Genomic DNA, 21015 nt, shown 5'->3' with positions numbered 1-21015 from the left:
TGTAATGATCAATATGAATTTCCTGACGACACCACCATCATTGGCTGCCTAGCAGGCGATGATGAGATGGCATACAGAGAGGAGGCTAGATTGACTGCCTGGCCCAAAAAAAGTCATCATCTGGATTTAACTAATCAAACAGGTCAGAGCCTCCTATTGGATAATTACAGCATGGGTGATTAGCTTTCAGCGACTAACAAGTTATTTAACCCCAACTGATGCAATGAGTAACTTCTCATTTCTTAAACAACCATGTTGAAAGACACATCCCGTGGTCGTGGAAAAGATGTTAGTCTGTTTGAGAAGGGTCAAATCATTGGCATGAATCAAGCAGAGAAAACATCTAAGGAGATTACAGAAATTACTAAAACTGGGTTAAAAACTGGAAGGATAGTGGGGACCATCGTCTTCGAGGTAGAAATGTGGTCGGAATAAAATCCTGACTGATCGGGATCGACAATCACTTCATGTGGTCTAATGAGTCCAGATTTACCCTGTTCCAGAATGCTGGGGGCATCAGGGTAAGAAGAGAGGCAGATGAAGTGATGCACCCATCATGCCTAGTGCCTACTGTACAAGCCTGTGGGGGCAGTGCTATGATCTGGGGTTGGTGCAGTTGATCAGGTCTAGGTTCAGCAACATTATGTGCCCAAAGAATGAGGTCAGCTGACTACCTGAATATACTGAATGACCAGGTTATTCCATCAATGGATTTTTTTCTTCCCTGATGGCACGGGCATATTCCAAGATGACAATGCCAGGATTCATGGGGCTCAAATTGTGAAAGAGTGGTTCAGGGAGCATGAGACATCATTTTCACACATGGATGGGCCACCACAGAGACCAGACCTTAAACCCATTGAGAATCTTTGATGCACTCTCGAGAGTATCCTGGCTGGGAACATCGCCAATTGGTACAGAAGCTGTACCGCCAATTTGAGTTGGCTCCGTGCATCTGCGCATGCATAATGCTGATTAACAATCACAATTGACCTTTGGCTAAGCCCCGCCCTAGAATGTAGATTGACCAATCACAGCCAAGAGAGCTCCCACAGGGGTCCGACACTTTTTCCACAGCGCTCCATTGAGTTTAACGCAGGCGTCTCATATTTTCGGTCTCGGCAGGCTATACTGTCGGTATATATCCAGCATCCAGGGTATGGATAAGCCCAATGATGTGCGCGCAAAACCCTGTGGAGCTAACCAAAACATCACCGTTACAGCTTAAGTTGCATAGTTGTTGATACGCAAGCACACGCTGAAGAAATACAACGTTATACGTACGTAACGTTAGTCCGTTTGCTTTGTAATAACGATTATAGAAGTGAATAGAGACGTACCCAGCTTTGCATGAACAGTGTTGCTCCTTGATATTGTCAGTCCCAGCCTCCGTCTCCATTAATAGGATATGCGGTGGTTCATTTTTTGACTGTGACCGGTATGCTTTTGCCTCTATTTGGATGCCTTGTTGTTCGTTGCGTTTCACTTGTATGTCCTGAATATAGCCTTCGAACGCATATTGCAGCCCCTTTTGCCTACTTCTATCGGACACTTTATTTGCTGCTTTATAAAAGTTTGACAAAAGTTCAGCAGGAAGAGCTGTCACAGCATAAGCCATGTTGATACCAGAGCCTTATAGATACACAAGTCCAGTTGTCAGCTTGTTCAGCTTGTTTTCTCATATTCTGCAATGTCCCATTAACGACCCAGTCCACCTCCACTGTTAGATGGCTTTCTTTACTCCTCTATCAAGTCATCTGTCTATTCTGGCTAAAATGTAGGTGTCCTCAAAAGAGTGGCCCTTCTGTTTCAATTGTTCAGTGCTGCTTAAAAGTATTTGCAGTTCTGCCACTTTGTTTTTTTTTTTTTTTTTTGGTGCTTTTATTTTGAAGCGCAGTTCTTCCTCATCCGACTTCCTTCTCCTTTCTTATTATAACAACGTTCTCTCGTTGCTCCAGAGTTGGTAAAACATGCAAACAAATTATTTACTCGTCGTATTCTGTGTTGAAACTTGTAAGGACTGTCACTGCGAGGTATGTGTGGAATATAGGCTGCCAGCAGGCTGAGCTCAAACTTAGCACCCTTGGAAGCAGAAGGAGATAGATTAATGGTGTATTCATTGTAAAAAGAATGGTTCATTTTATTTAAAACAGAAGGAAACTGTCATTTTTTATTTAAATAAGAGCTGCAACTTATAATAGTTTAAAAGGCTACTTGCATATAAAATTCATTATTTAAGTTTAAAAATGTAAAAATGATTTATATGTATTGCAGAAATATGGTACTATGGCGTTTGTATTTTTTGTCCATTTTCTAATTTTCACGGTGTCAGAGTACCAGTGGTAAAAAGAGGAGACAATTAAAGTTGCACCAGTCGAAGTTCTCTGCATCTTGTTTGGTCAATCCAAGTGGCCGCTACAGATAGACGTGCTTAAATGTGAATTTACGGTTTCTCCTTCCACAGATTCACAGACAGCCAAAGATTTGTTCCAAACAAGACTTTAACTTTATTTTCACTCATGCAGCAAAATTAACTAAATTCTTTATTAATTTCTTTGACACTTTTATTTAAGCAGAATATATGAGCAAAATCTGGAGAATAATCATCACTAGAGTGTTTCACTCCAAAGCTGACACACATTGTATTGAAATTTAATTGAGAAAGCAGACATTGCAACTAAGCAAAAGCTCTTCAAGACCTAACAATAAAGGCTGATACCAACAGACAAGCCCACAGTGGCAGCAACAGCGTCAGAGCAGGAGGGCCTCCAGAACGAGCAATGGAATGATAACACTTGCCCACATTGCCGAATTTATCTACAGCTACCAACTCAACAATCTGCGAGCAGCATGAGGCTTTGTAGATTGCCTTAACACTGGGAGCACTCAGAGAGGTGTGGGAGAGTTTTCCACTACCCTGATTCAGGAAAATGCTCGCTATCCCGGTGCCGTTTCCATCAGTCAGAAAAGCTGAGAGCTCCCAGTGGAATGGTCCACACTGGGACTCATCACGGGGACAATCATCAGTTAGCACACTGACCACTTTGCACTGTGGTTGATCGAAATTTGTACGTGCAATTGAATGATAACACTTGCCCACATTGCCGACTTTATCTACAGCTACAATCTCAACAATCTTTGAGCAGCAGGAGGCGTTGTAGTTTGCCTTGACATTGGGAGTGGTCAACACTGTGTGGGAGAGATTTCCATTACCCTGCAAGGAAAGAGTCTCTATCCCGGTGCCGTTTCCATCAGTAAGGTTAGCTGAAAGCTGCCAGTAGAAAGATCCACACTGGGACTCATCAAGAGGGCAGTCATCAGCTAGCACGCTGGTTACTTCACACAGTGGCTGAATGAAATCTGTGATCTGGACAAAGAAGAGAAGATAGTTGGGGATTTTGACCATGAATATGCATGAAAGTAATCAACATGGTTCTTTATAGATCAGTAGATGACATTTGTAAGAGCCATATGTGGTTACCTTGGTAACAACAGACAATCTCAGAACAGCATACCGTAAATCCTCTAATAGAGGCCCGGGCCTTTATTTGACTCAAGCGCATCACGGCCCCGGCCTTTATTGGAAGGAGGCCAGAATTAGAGGCAGGCCTCTATTTCTATTTGAGCAAAACAAACTACCAGTAGAATGAATAAAAACAAGATTTTCTGTCTATTTGAACCTATAAAATACTACTTTATTGAAAACGTACAGTGGCTACATAACATGGTAGAACATTAACAACAACAAATACCGGAAATTCACGCTAAATTCCAGTGTAGAAATATGGTAACAAAAACGTAGCAAACATACCGGTAGTGCATTAACAAAAAAATTAAAATTTACTCCTCGTCCTCCTCAGTTTCCTACTCCTCTTCATCTCTCCCTGTATTCTCCTCATCACTTGCGCCAGCCTCTACAACAAGTTCATTACTGTACAGTTCCTCTTTGTCCTCCTCATGTTCTGCTGCGCATCTGTTCTCATCCTCGCGCAGGCGGGCAGCAGTCAGGGCCTGACGTCCAGCAGCGCAGGGCTGTAAAGAACGATATATTTTAGTTTGGCCGTTACAGTGGACAGGCTCGCTCACGAATGGAATTCATGTAATGGTAGAGAGAGAGAGCGAGAGAGAGAGAAAGAGAGAGAGACTGATAGTGATACGTGAGTGCTAATTTCAACATACCTGTCCCTCTCGGAAGCACAGTATGAGGTCGTCCTCACTCCCGTCGGGTTTCACAGACTGCCCACACACTTTGAAGGACTTGATGATCAGGTCCTTGTCCAGCTTGTCCCAAGCAGCGAGAACCCAGTCCACAAGCAGACGGCGAGACGGTGCTTTTAGGTTCCCTCCGCTTGTGTATTGCTTCGTCTGCGTCCCCAGCCATCCACTCATCGTAAGAAGCATGTAGGCTCGCTTTGAAGGGCTGGTTCCACATGACGTCGGGGGCTTGTACATACTTAGTGCAGCCTCCTGGGATCACCGCGGTTGTGATGTTGTAGGGCCTCAATTCCTGTTTGGTAGAGGTGCTGATGTGACAGCGGTAGGCATCCCACACCAGCAGGCGCGGGCGAAAACTGAATTTGCCTACCACTGATTTGAGCCACGCTGTGGTCAAGTTGTCATTCATCCAGCCGTTGACAGATGTGGCGATGACTGCTCTTGAGATCTCTTGCTGCATTGCCTTCACTTCACGGATGGCCCCCCGGAAGACGACAAAAGGCTTGAGTTTAGTGCCATCAGCCTTGGCAGCAAGGACAACAGTGAGATGGCTTTTCTCGTGGCCTGTTGTTTTGAGCGCAACACTCTTCGCGCCTCTTACGTCAATGGTACTGGGAGACACCATATCGAACCAAACGGCAGTCTCATCCATTGCAATTATGTCCTTCTCTAAAATTCCTTTCAAGACGACAGTCTTGCTCACGTAGTCGACGAATGAGACAAGTTTCTCTGTGAGGAGATCTGGGTCCTTCTGAGCAATTGTGGTGCGACGTCGCAATGCAAAGCCATTTCGATTTAAAAACTTTTGCAGCCAACCCCTGCTAGCCAGAAATCGTGCACCTCTGTCATTCACTGTAGGGTATATTTCCAGAGCCTTGTTTCGGATCATTTTTCTCGACACTCGGTTATGACTGTCCCTCATTGAATGGATCCACTCAGAGAGTTCTGTGTCCAACTCCTCGCTAACTTTTTTTCTCCCTCCTCCTGGCAGTCTTGCTCTCTTTTTGTTTGCTGCGGCTAGATCCATTTTCTGCTTTTTCCAGTGTCTAATTCTTTTCGGGTCAATGTTAAAATGTTTAGCAGCTTGCTCCCCAGAGTGCTCTGCAGCATATTCCAGCACGTTCTCCTTGAACTTGATGTCAAATTGTCGTCTCTTCTTTGGCTCTGCAGCTGCCATGGTAAACGTTAGCCGTTAGCGGTGACTGAAGTCTCACGTGCGAGTCAAGAGTGAGGTGATTGACATGACCAGGCTACTAGCTATAGCTATTAGGGGTGCAACGGATCAAAAAACTCACGGATCGGATCGATCCGCAGATCAGAGTCACTGATCGGATCATTTTTCGGATCAGTAAAAAAAATAAAATAAATAAATAGACAAGACAAATGAACACAAGTTTTGTCTTTTTGTTTATTAACACTTAAATTATTAAATTAAAATAAATAAAATCAACTTAAAGTGCACAAGGCATAATATCTTCTTTTTAACATAATTAATGAAAAAATATGGCTACACACCGTCACGGTTTTATCCACTAACCTCATACAGGGGATTTAAATGACGCGGGACGTCATTTAAATCCCGTGGCGAGCGTTCCTCCGGTCGCCATGACTACGCTTGTGTGGACTTAACATGCGCACAATTTTTTAAATTTTTTTTAATCATTCCGCGGATCACGTGTGTTCCGAACCGAAGACATTGATCCGAACGGATCACGGATCAATGATGATCCGTTGCACCACAGATCAAGCATAATGGTGAGGCTGAGGCCTGCCCAGAAAAATGATGGTTCTAATAATAGCCCCCCGGCCACTATTAGAGACCGGCCTTTATTTACCTCCGCTGACAGCGAGACCGGCCAATATTGGAGACCCGGCCAGTAATTGAATACAGGCCTCTATTAGAGGATTTACGGTAATTGGAGTCAACACCACTGGTTGACTTGGTCTCAATGGTCAGAGTGATGTCAGTGCCTGATAGTGTGTTGGCAGGTGGTGTTATAATCAATGTAGCATCAGCATATTCATCAGTTGTCAAGGTGAGGCTGTCAAGAGAAAAGAGAAATACACTTTCAGGTTACTGGAACTGGATTTGTAATGGAAATATTAGATGTAGCGGGAAGGGGATTGGTGTTGAGTAACACCTTTGGTGATAACATGTGCCACTCACCCTAACCATTACTCCCATGAAAGTAAGTAGGGTTTTACAATATAATCCACACAGATTTGACTTTGCCCCAAGCTACAGGAAACTGAGATGAGTCAATAAATTATCCACTTTTATAGTTTTATAGTGTTCATTGGAAGAAACTTGTTTGGCTTGGCACAGGATCACAAGGCTTCTTGGTAAAAAAGTTATAAGTAATAAAGTTAAATGCAGAAATACAATTTGCCAGTCATGTACGTCATCTGAAATACTCAGTGGCTTTCTGAAAAATGCTCAGAAACAAGAAGCCTATTCCGTTGCAACCTGTTTTTGTGCAGTTTAAAACAGGTTGAACTGCTGAACAGACATCAATGATGCCCATAGTCTCCCACGAGAAATCAAAGTAGTGTTTTTTCCCCAGATGCCAAACTATACTTTGAATGTTGGTAACATTTAACAAATGTGTAATTAGATCCTTCTTCTCACCCGGCTGGGTAGGTCATGGAGTAGTTTCTGTCATTTCTGGCGCAGATGGAATACACTTGAACCTTGAGTCATCACATTGAAGGCGAGCGTGAAGGGTTTTCCTGGCTCCAAGCTGCCGTTCACCACAGCCTAGACGTGATAAAGGGAAGAAACAGATGAAGAATTTTGATTTGAATCCTAATGTCCTAAAAACTTCGGTATGGCCACACAGGATGTGAAATGGAAGAAAAACAGACCTTGATATCCACTTTGGAGGTTTGGTTTGATTCTTTGTCAGTTCCTTTCGGAAGGACCACAAACTCCCCCTCAGGTACTGCATCAACAGTCACCAGAATGTCTCCATTGCCCATGTCAGTCAGTTTGCTACTGGTAACAGCCTCTGGTCCAGACACTATTACCAGGCCAGTATCTCCAACTGTAATCAATATCTCCAACTGGACCTTTCCTACCCATTACTGAGAGCATCAGGGTGGTAGGCTGGCCTGGGATTACAGAGGGAAGAGGTGAAAAATCAGTGTAGAGACAGATGAAGAAAATTAAATGATCCATTGTGAATTTAAAAATATGGCAGCTTAAAATGTGATCTCAGTATCTCACTAAACAATTTTACAATCATTAAACATTACTTTCAGTTTCCTTACAAACTGGCAAAAACAATGCAAGATAACAGATCAGAGACGAGATTCTATTACCACTAGATGGTAATATAGCTGCATATTTTGTGCACATGCCTAAGACAACTCATTCAGCACTTAAAGACAATGGAGGCTTTAGTTCTCTTTCTGAGAAGGCTGTCTGATAGTAAGGAAAATGATAATTTTGATGTTTGGATATTGTTAAAACTTCAAAACCTTTTCTGTGGTTGTAATACAGATAAATCAAATACAAATCCCAGGTACCTGGGCACAGAAATAGACACTTCCCTGTCCTTTTCACAACACACAGACACAACATACAAAAAAGGACAACAACGTCTCCACCTGCTCAGGAAACTCAGAACTTTTCAGGTCAGCAAGGAGGTGTTAAACTTGGTTTACCGCTCCCTCATCGAATCAGTTCTCACTTTCAATATCTCTTCCTGGTACAACCAACTCACCATCAAACACAAAACAAGACTGTCACGCATAGTGAATCATGCTGCCAAAATAACTGGCTCCCCCCATCTCCCCCTATCTGAGCTGTACAGCCGCTCTGTGATCAGGAAAGCCAACCTGATCACAGAAGATCCCTCCCACCCCCTCCATCACTCCTTCCAGCTACTACCATCAGGGGCGCTGCCTTGTCCCGCTGGTGCCGGTCGGGTGGGCGATGAGGGCTCCTCTGGCCCTGGCGGGGCCCCGTGCCCCGATCCTCCTCCCGGTTTGGGTCTCTCGGCCGATGTGCTGCTGCTGTGGTTGGGCTGGGTTGCTTTGGGGGGTGTTGAGGTATGGGGCTGACGGGGGCAGAGGCCCACTGGGACGGTTCAGGGCCCTCTAGCTGCAGTCGGTGTGGGCTCTGGTCGGGCCTGCGGTACCTGCCGGCTGTATCGCTGGGGATCTGCTGGATCCGGTGGGGACCTCATTCTGGTAGGGTGGAAGGGGGCGGTCGCGGAGCTTGACCTGGGGGTGCGGGCCGGGGATAGGTGCCATTGGCCCCTTGGATACCACGGACCCACCTCTAGGTGGCCAGGTCCTGGTATGGTGGTAGAGAGCGGTGGTTGGGGGACTGCTTGGGGGGGGGGGAGCGCGGTGGGGTGGGGCCCTGTCGGGATGGGGGGGTCTCTTGGTGCTTGTCTGGCCGGTGTTAGAATGAGGGAGGGTGGGAGTGAGTAAGCTGAGTGCACGGAATGAGTGGGAGAACCTGGTGGAGGGAGTGAATGAGTGAGGAAATGAGAGGAGGGATGAGTGGGATGGATGGAAGTGTATGAGTGAGTGGGTGTGCAAGTAGCTGGCGGGGGAGGGCTGGGTGGGTGGGAGGAAGGGAGGGGGGGTGGGGGTGGGTGCTGCCGGGGTCCCTGGGCGTGTGGCTTGGGCGCGGGGGCGGGTGCTGGCCCATCCCGGGCGGCCGTCTGGGGCGGCCTGGTCCTTGTGGGCGTCGGCTGGGACTCGTGTCTGGTGGGGGTGGGGGGTGCTGCCCTCGGGCTCGTGGGGCCGTGGACCCTGCTCCGTGCCTGTCCCGGGTGGCCGGTTGCCTGGAGAGGTCGGTGGCTGCCTTTCTTGGGCCGCCGGGGCCTGCTCGCCGCAGCTGGGGGGGGGGGGTTCTGGCCGGGGGCCTCCTATGCCACCATCTGGATGGAGGCATGTCCCTCTGTGGTGTGGTGGTGGGGACACGCACCCTGGGGTTGCTGCTGGTGGTCGGGGTCCTGGGGCTTCCTGTTCATCCTCTGCTGTCCTTGGGGGAACGGTTGCACCATCACAGCCATCTTTAAGCCATCTTTAAACACTCTTCACCCTCATTCTGCATGGTGACACAGTCACTGCATCCTCTGGTGAACATTTAAACCGTGTATACAAACCGTGAACATTAAGGACTACTGTGGTTTAGTTATCTGCTGTGTTATACAAACATGTATGTGTAGACTTAAACACGAGTGTATGAAACTTTTGTGCCATGGTTGCTGTCTACTCCAATGTAATCTTTCTCTGTAATCTTTCTCTTTTGTGTGCCTTTCAGTATTGTCAGCTTGCTCTCCGGCCGAGGCCGGGTGATGTTCTTTGTTGTGTTTCTCAACAGGTGTAGCAGTTGCTGCCTGGCGTATCCCTCTTTTTCTCTCCACCCCCCCCCCCTCAACTCTATCTATCTTCTCTTCACTTTCTCTCTCCTTGTCAGGTTCGGCAATATTATGTAAAGGTCCATCCATCAACATGTATAAATAATAAAATAAAATTAGATAAGTTTAACTTAGATTATCAAGAGGAGCCTTATGATCCATAAAGCTCCCCTTGGCAAAACAAAATCTGCTCAGCACAATATAATGAACAGACCATTATTCTGCTTGTTTCGATGCTGGACAGGACAAAAAAAAAAGAAAAAAAAAGTAAATTAACTACATCTGACCTGTGACTTTGAGTGTATATGGTTGTCCGGAGTTGATATTGATCTTCCAGGTTCCTGTCTTTTTTTCGGCGTTGAGACGAATTCTCCTCAAGTTACCAACCGTCTGAATGGTGCCCAGTTTACCAATAGCCTCACTGTTACTTTGGCTCACACCTGTACATTTTACACATGAATTATTTGTTGTGAATATCTACCAGCAAGACTGTCAGACACAAATGTTCTTAATTGATCTCTACTGGAAACGGTGGGAAAACTGAGTTACCAGTGGGGTCTGTCAGTGTGAAAGTTATGGATGTCCCTGTGATGTAGATGGTGATGTTTTTAAGTGATTCATCCAACATGAAGGGGAACGTCTCTTGCTTCCCAGGGTTTCTTGCTCGCTGAAGAACTGTCACCTGAGGGAATAGTCAAATGCATATTTTAACTTTTATTCTTCATACTGGTCAAACCATTTTCATACTGGTCAACCCATTTTGAGTCTTACCAGAGCTGAAGTCGAGGTGTCAAGGATAATGTCTGTGGCCTGTTGCAGCTGTGATTTGGATACCTGAATGGCCTGTCCACCTGAGGCCAGAGCTAAATCCTTGTAGTCTTCAAAGGAAGCTGCTCTGAGTAAACGACGACGTCTCCTGCTAGCCCCAGTCATGAAGAATGAAACCTATGGAGATCAGTTAATGTGGAGATTTTACCCTCAGCCTCCTCACCAAAGTAGATGGTGTGAACTGAGTGTCTGTCAGCATTTACCGTTGACTTGGTACTCCTGATGAGAGCAACAATAGTATCCTTGAGGTGGATATCTTTGGCTGTGGCATCAGTGAAAACATAGATGTGGGACGAGGAAGGAGCTCCAGTGAGAGCTACCTGGATGAATGAAAGGCAGTAGTCTTTACAGGATCCATGGCTTTTTGAAAAATAAACATCCCAAACAATCACAATGCCTGCTCAAATTTTAAGAGCCATTCTTTGTAATACCTGAAGTCCTGACAGGCACATCTCAGGGGTATCACCACCACCATTTGCTGTGAGCTTGGAGATTTCTGTTTTCATTTTATCAGGGTTTGTTGTCCTGATCAAAGGTCCAAAACCTAGATACAAGTAGAAAAAGAAGCTAACCACCAACACTAAGCTGTGGTTCAAACAATTGCACCATCAAGCATTCCATCCATCACAAGTGATGTTGTCATAATTATAATCAGTCTTAGATATAAGATACTGTATAAGAGGTCATTGAATGGCACCAGGATGTAATCAGAGGGCTCATCCTGTGTTCCTTTTTTGCTGTCAATGATTTCGTTAGCAACTGCTCTGGCTTCTTCAGTGTCATCTGACATACTGCCAGTGGTGTCAATCACAAAGCACAGGACAGATGAGCGGGCAATTCCCATCATTCTGCAAGAGAGGACAAGAGACTGTAGAGTAAATGTTTGGTGTACCTTTTATCTTTCATACTTTCGTATAATTTTCATGTCCAATTTGTCGTACCTAAGAAAGTCATTGTTCCCTGCAGCTAAGCGGATGTCCTCCAGAAGCTGGAGGCTGGCAGCTGTGGCTGCATTCACAGCAGCGTTGTGGAGGTCCAAGTTGTCAGAGCGGCGTTCATCTTTGTTGATGCCTCCTCGAGGAACTACTGTGCTAGTGAGATCACCTTTACCTCCGTGGCTACATTTACCTGGTCGACAACAGAATGGAGTGGTCAAACTGCTATCTACTGTACCTGTGACAAAATGGCTTAATTTATTGGACTTGCTGTATCTGCACACTCTGTGAATAAGGACCATTTGGATATGATCTCTGAGATTTAATAATAACATGAGATATGATACCTTTTGGCTTGGAAGCAGAAAAGATTCCCATGTAGCCAGATGTGAGTTTCTTCTCTTCCAGGATGTTGGTGAGGATTGGATTAGGGCATGCTCCAGTGTCACAGTCATAACAGGTGGCAGTGTCCACATCTACACAAGCAAAATGCAGACTATATATATGAGTGGATTCCTCCACTTAAATCAAGTCATCATCTTTTGACAATTAAATTGTCTACATCTTCTCATTTATTTCAATTGTTGTTTATTCTATCCTTTGGATTCATGTGTTGATCTGAAAATAGTGTATACCCACCAGCCAATCAGAATCAAACAGTCTTCAGGTCTGACACAAAAACAAGGCAACTATCTCTGTACTTTGGTCTGCATATATGTGTAGTATAGTCCAGGATAAAGTACACGTATACTGTGTCCTTTATGACATTTCCTCAACCCTCAGAAATATGTGTATGTCGTTTTCGTTCATGGACGGCAGTAACACACACTGACCTGCTAGGTTTTCCAGAGGGAGACTTGGGATTATGAGGTTGTCATATGGCTCTGTGTAGCCCAGTTCCACCCAGTTACTGTGGCTGTAGAAGTCCTGACAGGCCATGGAAACAGATATGTAAGACTCTTATTACTTCCTTTTAACTACTTTATCCCAGACATTTTTATTCCTCCCTTTTCACCTGCAGTGTATGAACCCAGTGTTTCCCTGGCAGCCTTGAAGTTCTCTTCGTGAATGTTAGCCTTAATGGCTACCATGCCCTCTGTGATTAGGCCACATCCCTCCAAGAAGGCCTCAGAGTTGAAGTGGTGTGGAGCACTAAAAGATTTTCACATGTGGAAGCAAATAACATCTGAAGCTAAGCAGCACATTCATTGATTTGTTGTTTTTTCTAAAAAAAAAAATGTTTTTCTCTTTCTACTTTACCTGTTGGCAAAGTCACGGTCTACCATTCCGTTCTGGAAGTAGATTTCTTGAAGGGCAGAGCGAAACTTGCCACCAGACACGTCTCCTGTAGCTGTGGGACCAAGACAGGCCTGGACAATTTGTTCAGGAAAGTTACCCTGGAGGTCAGAGGTAAGAGGTCACTATTCAAATAACAGGAAAAAAGACTTAAAAGGAGGTATGATATCTAAAACATTTAAACAAGAGTAAGTATGAACAAAAAGCTGTTTGCTTCACAATGGTGCCATTAGCCTATCATTCCAGTTCCAGAAGAAAATGACTCCAGTAAGCATCTACTATAAACTCCCACCACTGTTGAAATGAAAAAAAAAAAAAAATGTGGATATACCACAAAGGGAAACTTTATTCAGTGTATATGTAAGTGTCCCTCTCTTACTTTGTATAAAAGCTGACTTAAGACACAAATGTTTCAATGAACATGCCGGTATTTTAAGTGTGCTTGTTTCTCAATGTTGTACAAAAAATTAAATGATGGTTTGTGCAAGACAGCACATTTTTTCCATCTTTCCTCATACCGTAGGTTTGAACTCATGACCTGCTGCGTCAGCCACCGCCCGACATGCCGCCGTCACTTTTTGCAATAGAGCCGTTCCTGTAATGCTGGCATGAGTGGATGTTCCACCCCCGATGGGGACAAAGGCCACGGTGGGTCCTGATAGGGCCATAGATAGGGCCAGCAGGGCTATACCCACCAATGAAGTCATGATTAATCTACAAAGAGACGGGTTAGTATTCAGAAAATTTACTTGATAAATTTGTTTAATTGTTTTATATAGTTTTAGTTATGTCTCATATTGCCAAATGTATCAGGAAGCTATATGAGATTTTTTGTTTTAATAATAGCAATTTCGATGAATATGGCAAGAGAGAAGAGCAAAACATTTCAAACAATAATCAGTTTACACTAGAAACATTTTCTTCATTATACAGGGAGATCATGTTTAGTACACACTTGAAGAATGGGCCACTCCCAGATACCATAATTTACACTTTTGTCCTTTATATGCTTTTCACTCTGATTTCTCAATAACAGTGAGGATGTAAATAATAGATTTAAATCCATATGAATAGATTAAAACGAATGATCAAGAAGCTTTTGTCCCTAAATAGATAGAAAGTGGTTTACAGCAAATAATGTAAATGACCTTTCATTAGATTCAATTGAAAAAAAATTTCTTATCGACAGTAATGCTGATTCCATTCATGACTACATATTACATGTTTTAAATAAATGTTTTAGTTTTTAGTTTTATGAAAATGTCAACAAATACAACTACTAACATCTTAAATAATTATATTATTTAGAAACACTGAAATGCCACAGGAAATACAATCATACCTGGATGTTTCCCAGTTGGGATGCAACGCTTCAGTGGACAGCTGACTTGGTGTATGACGTCTTGTTTCACTTAAGCTTGTTACTTGAACAACCACGAATAAGGCTGTGAGTCCAGTGCCAATAAAATGCCACAATAAACTGTTCATTGACTGGGTTGATTTCTGGCTTCCATCTAGCTTAACTCCTTGTTGCCATACAAATAAAAAAATGTACTGCTATTGTCTGTAAAGCCTGAGACAGCCTTGACAGGATATTGCTCATGCGCACTGTGTGGAAAGACTTTGTCTACAGTTTTGGCCTCATCAAACAACTCCAAAAGGAAGGCAGCATGATTAAAACCTTTTATTTGCCAGGGATTTTTCACAAAACAATATGTGGAAGTCCACATACGGATGTCACACTGCAGAGAACCCACTACATTTTCCCCTCTGAGAAATATAATCACAAGGCAAGTAGAACTAAATGTGCATTTATGGTGGCATACTAAGGAGAAGAGACACTGGTGTCCATACTGCAGAAAAATGTTTAAGACTTCAATAACCTAAAGAGGCACAAATATATCCAGACATTCTCATTTTACAGCTCTGTCACATCACTTCAAATGAACAGTGACCCATAGTTTCAAAAAGCACAAGATCCACTGATATTCAGTTTTCTCTGACTTTTTTTTATACAACTTATATTGTTGGATATGTTTGCATAAGTGTTCAACCCCATCAGCATTATTTAGCACAATAATGTTATTTTCTTTTGAAAAGACGGCCTTTTGTTGCATAAATGTCTATGCATATATATGTGTAAATTGTGTTGTTAAATACATTGCACATACATGTTTGAGCAAGCTGGGCGTACGTGGAAAAAGCCAAAGGACTGTGGTATGCAACATGTCCCGGGCAGCAAAGAGAGCGAGCGAGTGGCTATGGGTACGTAGGAAGCATGCTAGCTGGGGAACTAGCTAAAGGTAAGGATGGCTGCGTGACTTTAGTATGTTTGCAAATCATGATAGATGTGGTCGGTTTGGTTTGTGGTTCAGTCCGCATCAACGGGGTGAACCATGGTAGATTTGTTCGCTTGTTACGGGATTTGTTTGTTTGTTACGTGGTTCAGTCCGCATTAATGGGGCGAACCATGGTAGATTTGTTTGTTTGTTACGTGATTTGTTTGTTTGTTACGTGGTTCAGTCCGCATCAACGGGGTGAATCACAGTAGATTTGTTTGTTTGTTGCGTGGTTCAGTCCGCATCAACGGGGCAAACCACGGTAGATTTCTTTGTTTGTTACGTGGTTCAGTCCGCATTAACGGGGCGAATCATGGTAGATTTTTGGCTAGAGGACTAGACTAATGATTGAAATATTAGTTGTTGAAAGCCTTAAGCCTCCACATGAGCAAGATGGCGCCAGTGTGTTTGTCGGCTTGCCGTCAGCTCAGCCGCCAGCTCCCACTTGTCCGTTTTGCGCTATGTTTGTTTGTATTGGCACTCTTGCTTTGCTGGCGCTGTTCTGTTGCTGCTACATGGACCTATGATCAGCAGACTTTGTTGCGTCTTAGATACGCACTGGTGACCCACACTAGCGGGTCTCCTGTCTCTTGTGACAGATGTCACCCTCCGTTTATCGACCCCACCGTGGAGTGTGTCCTTCGGCTACCTTGCTGCGTCTCTTACCGGAAGAAGCGTCGGAGGCGCCGAGGAAATCGCGGAGGCGTCCGGGTGAAGTTCAGGAGAGGAGCGAGTGTTTCTCCCGCACAACCAGGGCCCTACCAGCTCTCTGCAGCCCATCTAGGTCGGAAAGATCTCTACCTGGCTCGACGTTCGTGGGATCCGAGGTACTCCTTCCATGTATCCATCACCCTGCATCGGCCCCAATCGCCTGTCAGTCCTGCTCGACCCAGGCTGCGTATCCGTAGCGGTGGGGTAAATTCCCTGAACATCCGCCCTTTGGAATATTCTCGACGCCCCCTGGCTGTGGTTCACTCCAATGCAAAACTGGCCCTGGTCAACAGCAGGTCTGTGTCTAACAAGACCTTCGTTCTAAATGACTTTTTCTCTCGTCACAATCTGGATTTCCTGTTTTTAACTGAGACATGGATTGGTGCTGGAGTTGGCCAGTCTTCTGTTTTCGGTGAACTTTGCCCAACCAACTGCTCATTCATTAGCACACCGAGGTGCGTCGGAAGAGGAGGCGGTGTGGCTCTTGTTTTTAGCAATAACTTTAAATTATGGACACTCTCTGTTGGGAGTTTTTCTACTTTCGAACTGCAGTGTGTCATTGTCGAATCTGCTATGGCCCCATTGGTTTGTGTACTGATCTATAGGCCCCCTAAGCCTGACAAAGACTTTATAACCGAGTTCTCTGACTTTCTCTCCCATTTCGTTTCACTGTATGATCGCCTCCTCATACTTGGTGACTTCAATATCCACGTCTGCTGTCCAGACAAACCTATGGTTAGCGAATTCTGTGGTGTAATAGATGTCTTTGGCCTTACGCAACATATAAACAAAGCTACTCATAAACTGGGACATACGCTTGATCTCATTTTATCTTACGGTTTTACCGTTGATAATATTGTGATTGAGGATGCCACTTTCTCTGATCATAAGCCTATTATATTTGACATCACCCTCTCCAGTCCCCTGCGAGCTGCCAGAACCCAAGGCCGTTACTCTCGCCATATTCACTCTCTTACTGCAGCTCAGTTTTCGGATGAATTTCTAAGTAAAACTGTTGCATCTACCATTGCAACAGCGGAATCATCCTCCTCTAGCCCAGATGAATTAGTTACCCTTTTCCACTCATCTTGCTCCTCCATTCTTGACTCTGTAGCTCCTCTCACTTACACCCGCCCCAAATTAAAATCTCATTATTGGCTAGATGAGGCCACACGCTCTCTCAGGCAGGCCTGTCGTAAAGCTGAAAGGAGATGGAAAAAGGATCACCTCACTGTCTCCTTAGAAATGTTTAAATCTGCATTAGCTTCTTTCCAGGCAGCAGCAAAAAAAGCCAGAGCAAAGCATCTCTCTAGTCTGATCAGTAAACACTCAAATAGACCTAAAATTTTATTTAGCACTATAAACTCTGTTATCAACCCCCCAAATTCTCCAGTCCCTGATGTATCCACTGACACCTGTGAGAAATTCCTCAAGTTTTTTACCACCAAAATTGAGAACATTAGATCACTGTTTACCCCCACCTCATCTTTTGCTCCGCCTGATTGCCCAGGTGTACCAGCTATTTTTAACAAATTTCAGCCTATTTCTTTCACTGAATTGAGGGATTTGGTACTGCACATGAATCCTACTACATCACCCCATGATGCCATTCCCTCCTCTATTATAAAGGATGTTTTTGATGCAGTTGGCCCCTCCATTCAGATCATTTTAAATTCATGCCTTGCAACTGGCATTGTCCCGACAATTTTCAAGCATGCGGTTGTCCAACCCTTGCTTAAAAAACACAACCTCGACGCCAATTGCCCAAAAAACTACCGCCCCATCTCCAAGCTTCCTTTTATTTCTAAGGTCCTGGAAAAAGCTGTTCTGTCACAGCTGACTCCCTTTCTGACCACTCACAATATATTAGAACCTTTTCAGTCAGGTTTCAGATCCCTTCATAGCACTGAAACAGCCCTGCTTAAAGTAACTAATGATCTGCTTCTCACACTAGATTCAGGCGATAATGCCATCCTCATACTACTGGATCTTAGTGCCGCTTTCGACACCGTTGATCACAACATCCTCCTCACTCGCCTTGATCAGCAGGTGGGCATTAGAGAGACTGCACTACTCTGGTTCCGTTCCTATCTTAATGACAGGACTTTTTCCGTGTCTATTGGCCAGTTCTCTTCATCATCTGCTCCTGTTTCATATGGGGTCCCTCAGGGGTCCATCTTGGGTCCTATCCTCTTCAGCCTGTATATGCTCCCATTGGGTGACATTATAAGAAAGCATAACATCTCTTTTCACCTCTATGCAGACGACTCACAGCTGTACCTCCCCCTGAAATCCAGGGACTCCATACAATCTCTCCTGGTCTGTCTGGAAGATGTCAAAATTTGGATGGCTAACAACTTCCTCCAGCTAAATAGTGACAAGACGGAAGTTATCATTTTTGGCCCCCCCAAAGCAAGATGCACTGTAGTGCAAAACTTAGATCACCTCATCCCATCTGTTAAACCCTATGCCAGAAACCTGGGTGTCATCCTCGACTCCGACCTCTGCTTTGACAAACAGATTAGTTCTGTTGTCAAAAATAGTTTTTATCAGCTCAGAACAATCTCCCGCCTCAAATCTTTCCTATCTCACAACGACCTTGAGAAAGTCATCCATGCCTTTATTACATCACGGCTGGATTATTGCAACTCCCTCTACCTTGGTCTCCCCCAATCCTCAATTAGACGTTTACAGCTGGTCCAAAATGCAGCTGCGCGTCTTCTAACTGGCACTAGGAGGCGTGAACACATCACCCCCATTTTGGCCTCCTTGCACTGGCTCCCGGTTGTTTTTAGGATTCAGTTTAAAGTTCTATTATTTGTTTTTAAGGCACTAAATGGGCAGGCCCCAACCTACATCACCAATCTTGTACAGCCCTACTCAGTGCAAAGGTCCCTGAGATCCTCAGGTAAAGGGCTTCTCCATGCGCCGCGTTCTCGGCTCAAACAAAGGGGTGATAGGGCTTTTGAAGTTGCTGCTCCACGTTTGTGGAACCAGCTCCCCCTGGATATTAGATCTGCCCCCTCCATTTCTGCCTTCAAATCCAGGCTAAAAACTCACTTCTACTCCCTGGCCTTCCTTGTTCCCTAATCCTGTACTCCTGCTTATTTTCTGTGGTTCCTTTTAATTATGTTTTTATGACTAATGGTCTAATGTGTTTTCTGTATTATTTGTTTTAATCCTTGTTATCCCCTGTACAGCACTTTGGTCAGTTTATGCTGTGTTTAAATGTGCTTTATAAATTAAATTTACTTACTTACTTACTTACTTGTTGATACACATTGAGTGGTGAGGAAAAGGGGGTTGTGCAGTGGCAGTGTGGAGGGGGGTGACTCCAGGACGCTGGAAGTCACTGTTAAGCCTTCTCGAGGTGTTGTGGGCCTAACTTAATGAAACATCGGTGAAGGGAAGTGCCCACTTGAAAACCCCAATGACAAGCTGCATACTGCTGTTGTTTAGGCCAGGTTCCTGATGTCTTCATGTTTCTTGGTAGCTATGGTTAGCTGCTGAGCGGGCCATACAAGCCAGCAGCATTTACTTAGTTCATGTAGATTGTAGGTTAATCATCATATTACATTTTTCTTTTCTTTTTTTTTTTTTGATTGATTAAGTTTATTTAAGTGTCAAACACCATGGTGCCCAGCCCACATGGGCTTATTAGACACTGAAGCAATAATTTACACAATAGTCTCCAGATAGCCACGTACACAGAGATACCCAACATAACACCACTAAAAATAAATACAAAAATAAAAAAGCTTGTTAAACTGGATACAGAATACTTTGTCTTAAATACCAGGCCTTTTCTATAAATTTGGCCAAAGCAAAAACATCATTTTCAAACAGCCAGCACAAAATCTCTCCTTCATATTGCCAAAATATATCAGGGTTTTTTAACTGAATTGATTCAAAAAGTGAGATCCTTAGGTCGCAGTATAAGGGACAGTAAAAAACAAAATGAAATTCATCTTCAACCACTTGGAGGTCACAGAATTCACATAAACGTAAATGTTCAGGTGTACCTTTAAATCGACCCACTTCCACTGCCAGAGGTAAAGTACTAGTTCTCAATTGAGCACAGAGGGACCTCTGCCTTCTCTTTAGATTAAAGGAAATATAAGGTTCTGTAACATAATCATCTTAAACTGAACATAGTTTCTAAGTTTTGGCTTCCTCCATATATCCTGTTTCCATTGCTCTTCATATTTACTTACCAATCTTTGTCTGACAATATTTATATTACATTGTAAATTATTTTGAAACTTTATATGTAAGTCAGACGCAGACAATATTATTGAAATCTCTCTAGACCAGGGGTGATGCCTTGCTCTGTCCCAATTAAAAATTTTCCTAGTTACCCTTTCCTCTGGCAGACTGACAAGACGGTTCCACAATCGCACCATTTCACACCTTTGTTTTACAATACATGGATCCCATCCAGCATCCCCATTAACAGCTACCTTTGCTGCGTATTTATGCACACCAAGAAAACACCTTAAAGCACGATTTTGAACAGAGTTACAGTCTTTTTTGAAAAATACTATTTTTTGCTATTTTAGTTTACTTGTTATACTACATACAAGTATACTTGTAAGTTTGCTTAGCATATTACTTGTAGCATACTATTTATATACTTGAAATATACTTCTTAAAGTATTCTTAAAGTTAACTCATACTGTATGTACACTAGACTGCAATGTATTTACAAAATCACAAGACAACAATGTTGAGAACAACTTTGATATATTTATAGAAGATTTTAAAACATACCATACAGTGTATTTATAAATTTACCTCTTTAACTCATTAAAGAATGTGCATTTCAAAAACAAAGCGCTTTTATGAAATCAAGTCCTTCTTTGCTGAAAAATGAAAGGAAAAAGTCCACATTTGCACGTAAAAATGTCAATTGGAACCAAAAATAAATACCTTGACAGAAACAAAACCGTTACTTGTATGACTTCTTTTCAGTTGCTTGCTTGGCATAGCTTATATTGTTGCATTTCTTTCTTCTGATTCGTCTCACATCTTTCAAAGAGACAGGTTAGCATGGTTAACTTGGCCTGGGCATGGACTGTGAGTGAAAAAACACACATACAAAACATTACTTCAATGTTATTTTTATTCACCATCCACAATTAACACACATGTCAAACAGGCATGAAGGATGGTTTATCAGGTACATTTCTGAACTTAAATGCAATCAGCAAAAACTGCTATAGAGGGAATGCACATACATCACACCCCAACCAGAGTTCTTATGTTGTAAAGTGTGCTCATATGTGCTTATGTTGCCGAGGTTTTTTTCCCGGT

The 21015-nt window shown here is 43.5% G+C and overlaps 1 pseudogene across 1 annotated transcript; it reads right to left on the bottom strand.

Annotated features, from left to right (window-relative positions):
- Nucleotides 1–2675: 2675 nt before the first annotated feature.
- LOC311494656 lies at nt 2676–13359 on the bottom strand (annotated as a pseudogene). Its single transcript has 21 exons — nt 13171–13359; nt 12617–12753; nt 12372–12508; nt 12190–12283; nt 11704–11832; nt 11363–11549; nt 11094–11269; nt 10853–10965; nt 10625–10741; nt 10365–10538; nt 10143–10275; nt 9881–10033; nt 9158–9214; nt 8358–8683; nt 8108–8276; nt 7081–7235; nt 6845–6973; nt 6127–6257; nt 3482–3525; nt 3137–3367; nt 2676–2839 (listed from the first exon to the last, which is right to left on the bottom strand). The product of its transcript is annotated as an uncharacterized misc_RNA (transcript).
- Nucleotides 13360–21015: the final 7656 nt, after the last annotated feature.

This window comes from Chelon labrosus (genome assembly GCF_963514085.1).
Source record: "Chelon labrosus genome assembly, chromosome: 2".
NCBI lineage: Eukaryota > Metazoa > Chordata > Actinopteri > Mugiliformes > Mugilidae > Chelon > Chelon labrosus.
The sequence above is the reverse complement of the archived record's forward strand: the minus strand, read 5'-3'. Positions and strand labels throughout refer to the sequence as shown.